Here is a 10,847-nt window from a genome sequence, read left to right on the forward strand (position 1 = left end):
AAAACTTGTATTTTTTATAGTGTCGTTGTGTTGTATAGATTTCATACCTACTGTCAGTAACCAACCTCCAAGCAATAAGAAGAATCGAGCTGGTCTAATCGTTGGAATTGTTGTTGGTGTTGGCATTGTAAGCTTTTTATCAATTTTTGCAATTTTCTATATCAATCAGAGAAGAAAACGCCATGATGATGATGAAGGTAAAAATTGTGTGAATATATTGCATTTTCCTGTATATTCATAAATGCTATTCTAGATTATAAGCAGCCGAGATTACAGCTGATTTACAGTGGATTAGTGCATCCATTCCATCTCTGTTAACTGACGTTCCACGTTCTGTTTCATTGTGTTGTTCTTGTATCTTGCTCAATTTAAATTTTGCATTTCTCCTTACTGTTATAATCTACAGAACCAATTGTTCCTATGATCTGTCATTCATCCTTTTCAAGGATTCCATTAGAGTGACTGTTTAAAGCAATCTGAATCTTCTGTTAGAGTGGGAACACCACTGTAATAGCTGGGAACGATAAGCAGAGAATAGTTCAATTATGATTATACTTGTCTTCTTTATTCATTTTAATCCTTTATACGGTTTATAATTCACATCAACGATACTTTCTCCATGGGAACAATAATTTGGGGCATTATACTCCATTTATTATTTAGACGCGTGCGCTTGCGCGAGTGCAATCATCTTGGATATGGACCAATCGTAAGGGCTTAAGCAAACAAGAAGTCTTTGTCATGGCTAGTGGGATTGACTTAATGAACCTCAAATTCTCAGGCCAGTAATGAATTGTTTTTTTGGAAATATTAAAGTGAGTAGTGATGAACTCCTATATCGATTAGAAATTAATCGAGTGAGGACCATATAAATATAAAATATCTATAGACTTATAGCTTTAAGATTTTTGGTTGAGATATGGTGTCGAGTACATTTGATGTGGTTGGTTTAACTTAGCCCATTGAGGGTGATCCTCCGCCATTAGCTCCCCATGGCCTACCTGAAGTGGTCTCAAAGTTGGGTTCGGATCGGAGTCGAGCTAGTAGACTAAGTGAAGATGATATAAATGAGAGGACCCATAAACCTAATGCTTTAAGATTTTGGATTGAGATATATTATTGGATCGACTTGGTATGATTGGTCTAACTTAGCCCATATATGGTAGTCTCCCGCCATGAACTCTTGTGCCCGCCTGCATTAATGACTGGTATATTTCTATTAATGACTTCACCCTATTTCCCTCGCTCTACATGGATACTATCTGAGAAACACAATATTTTCCACATTTCTCCATTCTCATTTTCTCATTGCTACATGTGCTTCAGATGCCTATTTTAATAGCAGATTGGTCAGCTTCAAATGCTTATTATATTCTACTAGCACTATTCCAAGACACCACTAGTAGACATTAGCTAATCAGTACCTTTACACTCAATTTTTTCAATGGACATTCTTTCTTTCATTATTGTCCTTGTTCACATCCTTGTTCCTTCACTCACAGTTTCCCTTTCAGTTGATCCCATTGCACTGTCACATTCCTTCACGGATGGCATGACCTTACTTGAAAAAGGGTATTCTGATATATATTAGAATTGTAAATAATGTGTACAAGGGATTCTCTATTTATAGAGAATATGTGACCTACTTTTAACCTAAAGGCCTTGGCCCAATACAACAAAGGGCTTGGCCCAATACAACAATAAACTAAATAATAACTAAATAATTATTATTTACAACACTCCCCCTCAAGTTGAGGAATAGATATTTATCATTCCCAGCTTGCTAGTAAGTTCTTGAAATCTGTCTGAAGGAAGCCCCTTTGTTAATAGATCAGCTAATTGACGCCCAGTGGGAATGTATGGAGTGGTAATCAACCCGCTATCAAGTTTCTCTTTGATGAAATGGCGGTCGACCTCAATATGTTTAGTCCGATCATGTTGAACTGGATTATGAGCTATACAAATAGCGGACTTATTATCACATAGCAGCTTCATAGGTCCCTCACATTTTATTTTGAGATCATCAAGTACAATTTTCAGCCACAGTAACTCACAAATGCCTTGAGCCATAGCTCGAAATTCAGCTTCTGCACTTGATCTGGCAACCACATCTTGTTTCTTACTTCTCCATGTCACCAAGTTACCGCAAAGAAACATGCAATAACCAGTGGTAGAACGACGGTCAGTCATGGATCCAGCATAATCAGCATCTGTGTAGACTTCTAAAGATAGATTGCCATCACGTCGGAATAACAATCCTTTACCAGGAGTACCTTTAAGATACTGAAGAATTCTCTCTACAGCCTGCATGTGTTTTTCCTTTGGATTGTGCATAAACTGACTGACAACACTAACAGCATAAGCTAGGTCTGGTCTAGTATGGGCCAGATATATCAATTTCCCAACTAGCCGTTGATATTGTCCTTTATCAACTGGAGGACTCTCTTCTTCATAGCCCATCTTGTGATTCTGCTCAATAGGAGTATTAGAGGGTTTACACCCGAGCTTTCCTGCTTCTTTGAGAAGATCAAGAACATATTTCCTTTGGCTGATAAAAATTCCTTTGCTTGAATGAGCTACTTCTATCCCTAGGAAATATCTCAGTTTCCCAAGGTCTTTGACTTCGAACTCAGAGGCAAGCCGTGTCTGCAGAATCTGTCTCTCCACAAAATCATTACCTGTGATAATAATATCATCAACATATACAAGGAGCACAGTAAGCTTCCCGTTTTGGGAGTGCTTGAAGAAAAGAGTGTGATCTCCTTGACTCTGTCTATATCCTAAGGTCATCATAACCTTAGTAAACCTCCCAAACCAAGCACGAGGTGACTGCTTCAATCCATACAAGGCCTTTTTTAATCGACAAACTTTATTTTCCCCCTTCACAGAATCAAAACCAGGCGGGATTTCCATGTAGACTTCTTCTTCTAACTCACCATTGAGGAAAGCATTTTTCACATCAAATTGATTTATATCCCAATTGTAATGGGCAGCAAGGGACAACAAGATTCTCACTGTATTCATTTTTGCAACTGGAGCAAAGGTTTCTTCATAATCAATGCCATAGGTTTGAGTGTAACCTTTGGCGACTAATCGAGCCTTGTATCTCTCAAGAGTGCCATCAGAATTATATTTTAGGGTATAAACCCATCTGCACCCTACTGCTTTCTTTCCGTTGGGTCTATCAATAACCTCCCATGTTTTATTTTTCTCCAATGCATTCATCTCCTCTTGCATGGCTTGAGCCCAATTCCCATCTCTCAAAGCTTCATGTACTGATTTTGGGATTGAAGTAGAATCTAGTGCTGAAACAAAGCTTTTGTGCTGCACAGAAAGATTAGCAGAGGAAACAAAATGGGAGATAGGGTATTGAGTACAAGAGGGACAGGAAGAACAAGATTTCTTGGAACAAGATCTTTTTCCTTTTCTTAAAGCAATGGGTAAATCATCAGAAGCAGTAGTAATGGGTAAGTCATCAGAAGTATCATGATCAGAAATATGAGATTCAGGACTTACCAGTGGTTCAGACGATTGAGGTTGTTGTTGAGGCAATGTGGGCTGTTTCCTTCTTTGATATACCAATTCAGGTGTTACAATCTTCCGTATCTCTTGTGTACTTGATGTATCAGTCATAGGAGGATCAGTCACAGACACATTAGGAACAGGAACAAGAGGAAGAGACACTGACACACAGGTGAAGGAGTAGACACTGAAGTTTCAAAGAAGGAAGGTGATGAGTCTTCTGGTGAATCATTCTCCCCCTGAAGATGAGGACCTTGGAAAAAGGACTCAGATTCCTGAAATGTAACATCCATAGAAACAAAAAATTTCCGACTTCCAGGGTGATAACACTTGTAGCCCTTCTTATCAGGAGCATATCCAAGGAAGACACATTTAAGAGCCCTAGGATCCAACTTACTGCGATGCTGTTTATGAATATGAACAAAGACAACACATCCAAACACTCGAGGAGGAAGACTTTGCAAAGTTGGAATAGAAGAAAAAAAGGAAGTCATGGAATGAATAGGACTTACATGATCGAGAACCCGAGTGGGTAGACGATTGATCAAGAATGCTGCAGTAAGAATGGCATCTCCCCAATAGCATTTGGGTACATGTGTTTGAAACAATAAGGCACGAGCAACTTCAAGAAGGTGACGATTTTTCCTTTCAGCAACCCCATTTTGTTGAGGGGTGTCTACACATGTAAGTTCATGAATCATACCTTGATTTTGTATAAATTGGGAAAAAGAGTGATTGACATATTCAGTACCATTATCTGTCCTTATTCTTTTGATTTTTTTACAAAATTGAGTCTCAATCATTTTATAAAATTGAAAGAACAGTTTTGGTACCTCAGACTTTTCATGCATTAAGTAAACCCAAGTTACACGAGTGCAATCATCAATAAAAGAAACAAACCATTTATTTCCAGAAGAATGAGGGACCTTAGAAGGACCCCAAACATCAGAATGAATAAGATCAAAAGGTTCAACACTTTTAGTAATACTAGAAGGGAAAGACACACGATGATGCTTAGCAAACTCACAAACATCACAATGATAAGACTCAACAGACTTAGACAAAAACAAAGACGGAAATAAAGACTTGAGTAAACTAAATGGAGGATGTCCCAAGCGCTTATGATGAAGCCAAATCAGAGAATCAGCAGTTGACTGGCCATGTGACAGTAAGATGTGATCCTTAACATGAGTTGCAGGAGATTGTGACACCAGATAATACAGCCCACCTTGCTCTTTAGCACCCCCAATCGTCTTCCCTGTGGCGAGATCCTGAAAAACACAGTGAGTAGGAAAGAAGGTTACAGTGCAATTTAAATCTTTTGTAATTTTATGAATAGAAAGAAGATTAGTAGAAAGTTTAGGGACATGAAGAGCATCTTTGAGATGTAAGGAAGGCTGTAATTTTATGTTACCAGAACCCGCAACTGATGTATGGGAGCCATCAGCTACGGCTATCGTATGAGTGCCAATGGTAGGGTTATAAGAGACAAAGGGGTCAGCACAACAAGCCATATGATCAGTGGCACCAGAATCAACAACCCAAGAATGTTTAAAATCAATACATGAAGTAAGAAAAGAAGAAATTTTGGAGCTCATACCAGTCATAGCCAAATCACTAGTACCAGATGGCTTACTCAGAGAATCAAGTATGGTTCGAAGTCGTTCCAACTCATCTGGACGAAATGCAGGTTGGGTCTCATTAGGTGTAGGAGCTATATCAGAAGAAGTAAAATGCGCTTGACCACGCATCCTTGCCATCTTTTCTAAGACAGTTTGTTTTCCATGGAGGCGATAGCATAGATCCTTGATATGACCTGTTCTTTTACAATAAGAACACCAGCGATCATCTTTCTTAGGTCTAGAAGATGCTCCATCAGAATATTTTGGAAAGGAACTCCTGTAAGTAGAACCATCTTTTTTTGTTGAAATCATAGCAGACCCATCAGTGGGTTTAGAAGCAGCACCATCTTTTGATGATAACATGACAGATTTATCAGGGTTCATCATAACACCCCGACGATTCTCCTCTCCCCGAACAGTATTGAAAACAGCAGAAAGGGATGGAAAAGTTTCTTTGCCAAGTATCTGAACCCGAATAGGATCATACTCGGAATTCAAACCAGCAAGAAAATCAAAAATACGCTCATTTTCTACCTCCTTGGCTAAAGCAGTAGCATCTGCAGTACATTTCATCTTCAAACTCTGAAATTGATCAAGTTCAGTCCATAACTCCTTCAAGGTGCCATAGTACTCAGTCACGGATAAAGAATCTTGTTTTGTAGTGAATATTTTATTGCGCAATTCATAGCGCGCAGCCATATCCTGTTTCAAGGAATAAGTGGAGCGGACAGTTTCCCAAATCTCCATAGCAGAAGACAAGAACATACAATGACGACCCACTTCAGGAGTCATCGAATTCCACAACCAAGTCATGATAAGAGAATCCTCATTATCCCAAACAGCAAAATCGGGATCCGTGGCAGCAGGAGCAGGGCCATCAAGATGAGCAATCTTATTGCGACTCTTGATGGTAGTACGAATGAACTGAGACCATGACAAATAATTTGATCCGTCAAATCGATAACTCTGATGTAGATTTGGAAGATCATTGTGACCAAGAGGGGTCACCACAGATGAGGTAGAATTTTTTTCAGATAAGTTTAGAGTTGAATCACCGTCGGAAGCGGCCATACTGCAAAACAACTCAAGGAATAGTACCAAGAAGCCAAAAAATCACGAAAAATTACCAAACGAGGTCCGATCAAAGAGGTGAGCACAGATCCAGAACGAGCTTGGAGAGTCGGTCAAGACTGCACCGGTCCGCAGCCAATAGCAACCGTCACGCGCTGTCACGCGCCGGTGAAGCTGGCGGCGCGTGAGATTCACGCGCAGGGAAAGAAGCGGCGCGTGGAGGCGCGTCTGACGTCCGATCGGGCTGGGCTTTTCAGGCGAAGGTCGTCCAAGGATTGCGAACCTATCTGGGGCTGATCGGAGTTGAATGGCCGCCAAAAAGAAGGTCAATCGCGATGAACAGTGTTCTTGGTTAGTGAAAAACGCTTCTGTTTGGAGGTGACGTTGAACGGTTCAGTTTGGGGTCTTGTTATTGAGGAAGATGGGAGAAAAACAAAGAGAAGCAGTGATCTCTCGGTCCAAGAGGTCCCCGGAAAATTTTTCCGGTGGCGGCTGATGGCAGCGAGAGATGGAAAACAAAAAAAAAAAGGGTTTCGTAGGCGCGGAAGCAGAGCCCTCAAGATCGAGAGCTCTGATACCAACTTGAAAAAGGGTATTCTGATATATATTAGAATTGTAAATAATGTGTACAAGGGATTCTCTATTTATAGAGAATATGTGACCTACTTTTAACCTAAAGGCCTTGGCCCAATACAACAAAGGGCTTGGCCCAATACAACAATAAACTAAATAATAACTAAATCAATATTATTTACACCCAAAATGACACTGTTATTTATAATTACCACAGAATCAATGGCTGCTCTTTGGGAATCTTGTGATAAGAGATAAGAATGATGCAAACCCAGAAGCCTACTCGTGGCAAAGCTTTGACTATCCATGTGATACATTTTTGCCAGGGATGAAATTTGGATGGGACTTAAGAACAGGTTTAATTGGAATCTAACAGCATGGAAAAGTCCAGATGATCCAATTCCAGGAGACTTATCTTGGGTCGCAGACAACAACAACTATCCTGATTCATATTTAATGAAGGGAACCAAAAAGTACAGCATATTTGGACCATGGAATGGCTTGCAAGCAAGTGGTAGTCCAGAAGTACAGCCCAACCCAATTTATAATTTCATGTTTGTTTACAATAAGGACGAGCTATATTACGCATACTACCCCAGAAATAAGTCTGTATATTCAAGAATTGTAATCAACCAAACTGATTATACTCCCATTATGTGCGGTGGAAAGTGATCAAAATTGGATAGTTTATAGAACAATGCCAGTGGACTACTGCGACAATTATGGCCTGTGTGGAGCCAATGGCAACTGTGTCATCAATGAATCACCAATTTGCCAATGTCTTAAAGGGTTCAGATCTAAGTCATTACAAGCACAGAACACAATGGACTGGTCTCAAGGATGTGTTCGCAACAAACCATTAAGATGCAATGATAAGCACAAGGATGGGTTCGTCAAATTGATGGGGTTGAAAGTGCCAGATACTACACATTCTTGGTTGGATGAGACTATGGATTTAGAGGACTGCAGAGCCAAGTGTTTGGATAATTGTTCTTGTATTGCCTATACTAATTCAGATATTAGAGGACAAGGGAGTGGCTGTGCCTTGTGGTTTGGCAATCTAATTGATATAAGATAGTTTGCAGCTGGAGGTCAGGACTTATATGTTTGAATGGATGCTTCAGAATTAGATAAGGACTCAAAACTTTGTCACTTAGTTCTTCAATGATTCTTGCCACCAATTTCATGTTACAAAAATTCAGGTTCACTCCTTCAATCTGTGAATTAAACCTAGTCTTTTGTTTGATCAAATTCAACCATGCAGAGTTGGAACATAGGCACGGGAAGAAGTTCACCATAATAGTTGGTAGCACCATTGCTGCAATTTCAGGGATGCTTTTAATTTGTTGCTATAGTATCTACAAATTCCGCAGAAACGTAATTGATAGGATGACTTACTCCCATGTTCATCTATGTACAACTTAATTACTATAAAGTGAAGTCCATCTACCAATCTGCATGAATACAAATTGAAATCAAACTAAAGAACTACTTAAAAGTAACTTTATAAGAGAATTCCATCATAATTGTCGGGTACCATAACATTAAAAAGTTTATACAACTGTTATTGCCTTGATAGTTGATAAGCCATAATTTACATACTTCCTGATCATGTTGATGACTAGAATTGGTGCATTTTGCATTCTTTGTTGGTGGCGTTAAATTAGGAGGACCCTATACAACACATATATTATGCTTCTATTATTTATTACTGTAACTTAAATCTAGCAACTCTTTGTTGGACTTAGGATTGTTTGTGTATTATTGCCAATAATGTTTTCTTTTTGGCTAATAAACACATTTATATGTAATTTAATGTACAATTAAGATGATCAAAGTTAAGTCATTCCTATCAGATGGTTTTTTAAAATGCTATTAAATCAAAAATCTAGTCAACTGAATAATTTTAATTGTTCAACGTCCACAATTTGGTACTTCATATGTTTTGCCTGTGTAAGATGTTAATTTGTCCATGTTAGTTGTTTCCAACTTTGTGCTCATACTTCTCAAAAAAATAAATTTGAAGGGTTCTCTTCTGAGGATGATCTAGATCTCCCGAACCTGTCAGCAATAGCTAGTGCCACCAATAACTTCTCAATGAATAACAAAATTGGAGAAGGTGGATTTGGACCAGTCTACAAGGTAACGCTATTTCAATAATTGGATGCAGACAATCAAATTGCTGATGTTAGGAAATATCTCAATATAGGGAAGATTATCAAATGGGAAAGAAATTGCTGTGAAGAGACTTTCAAGAAGCTCAACACAAGGAATGATCGAGTTCAAGAATGAAGTAAAAATGATTGCAAAACTTCAGCACCGAAATCTTGTAAAACTTCTTGGGTGTTGCATTCAAGGACAAGAAAAAATGCTGATTTATGAATACATGCCAAACGGCAGTTTGGACACCTTCATTTTTGGTATGCATCCGAGAAAGCTTATATTATTGGGATGGACTGATGTTATCATTTTAGTTCTATTAACAAGCATATGGAACTTGAACTTCGAATTTGAAGAATTAAAATGCAGTAACTAATTTATTTTTTAAGTTGATTGTCACCAGATCATATCAAAGGGAAGATGCTGGATTGGTCTAAGCGCTATCACATTATTTGTGGAATTGCTCGGGGCCTTATGTATCTTCATCAAGATTCTAGATTGATGATTATTCATAGAGATCTCAAAGCAAGTAATGTTTTACTTGATGATAAGATGAACCCAAAAATATCAGATTTTGGCATGGCTAAAACTTCTGCAACTGAACAAAATGAAGGAAATACAAACAGAATTGTGGGGACCTAGTAGGTTTCTTGTTTAGAAGCTGCAAGTTCTTAACCTTTCTTAATTTCATTTTCTTTAATTATGTTGTTCTGAATGGTATCTTGCAGTGGCTACATGGCACCAGAATATGCTGCTTATGGACGGTTTTCAGTGAAATCTGATGTCTTTAGTTTGGTATTTTAGTGCTGGAGATTGTGTATGGAAAAAGAAATAGAGATTTTTATGATGCAGACCAAATCCATAACCTTATTGGTCATGTAAGTGTATGATATATTGATTTTTTTATTTTTACTTTTTGGTTTCTGTTAGGATACCATCTCTTAAGGAACATTCTAGAATGAAATGTAGAGAATCAATCACTCAAGGCACTCATGCTGAGTCACCAAGGCAGTTAGAGGGGGAATATTCTAGAAGGGAAATTCTGTTAGAGGCAATGAGGTGGGTCACACGTGAAGAATAATAATGCTTAGTATAAATAGATGAAGAGAAAGGAGGAGAGTGGGCTGGAAAATTGGGAGTTCTTGGGAGAGAACAGTGCCTCTAGAATTGCACTGAACCAGCCTTTATTTCTGCAATTATCTTTTTGTCATAAATACCTTTGTTACTGTATTTCTTCCATTGAGTAATATACAGAAAATCCAGTTCTTCTGGGCCATTTCTCTGGTGTTAGTTGCGTTTTACTCTGATAATTTGTTAGATCTTATCAGTTTCCCTAGGGTGTCCCCGCCCTTTTGGGTACAACTAATCCCCTTCGTGGGGTAGAGCATAAGCCCCAACAGTCCTCTCTTTGGACATAGCTCACTTACTAGCTCTGCAACCCTTGGGGTCAGCTCTGCCACCCCTTGGGGTTGTGTGATATATTATTTATGTAAGACTAAAATGTAATTTGAAATGTGCATTTTTTTTAAATTTCAGGCCTGGATGTTGTGGATGGAAGGAAAGGCTTTAGAATTGGTTGACAAAAACATGGAAGAATCATGGATTGAATCAGAAGTATTGCGTTGCATCCATATTAGTCTTTTGTGTGCACAACAACTTCCAGAGGATAGACCAACCATGTCATATGTGGTGCTTATGCTGGGAAGTGAGATCGAACTTCCTATTCCTAAAGAGCCTGGCTTCTTCACTGGCAAGGCTTCATTTCAAGGAAATTGTGCTTCAAATCCAGTGAAATCTTGCTCAAACAATGAAGTTACCATAACATCATTACAACCCAGGTGAAAGTTAAGTGAGTGGATAGTACAATTTGGTTAATGTAACTATAAACAGTGTAGGCCT

General features: G+C 38.7%; 1 pseudogene; it reads left to right on the top strand.

The window, feature by feature from the left end:
* Positions 1 to 10,847, top strand: part of LOC133316725 (probable LRR receptor-like serine/threonine-protein kinase At1g56140) — a 32,405-nt pseudogene extending 21,558 nt beyond the window's left edge.

Source organism: Gastrolobium bilobum, unplaced genomic scaffold (assembly GCF_033153095.1).
Source record: "Gastrolobium bilobum isolate Gb01-03AN ecotype WA unplaced genomic scaffold, APGP_CSIRO_Gbil_v1 utg53652, whole genome shotgun sequence".
In the NCBI taxonomy this organism is placed as follows: Eukaryota; Viridiplantae; Streptophyta; class Magnoliopsida; order Fabales; family Fabaceae; genus Gastrolobium; species Gastrolobium bilobum.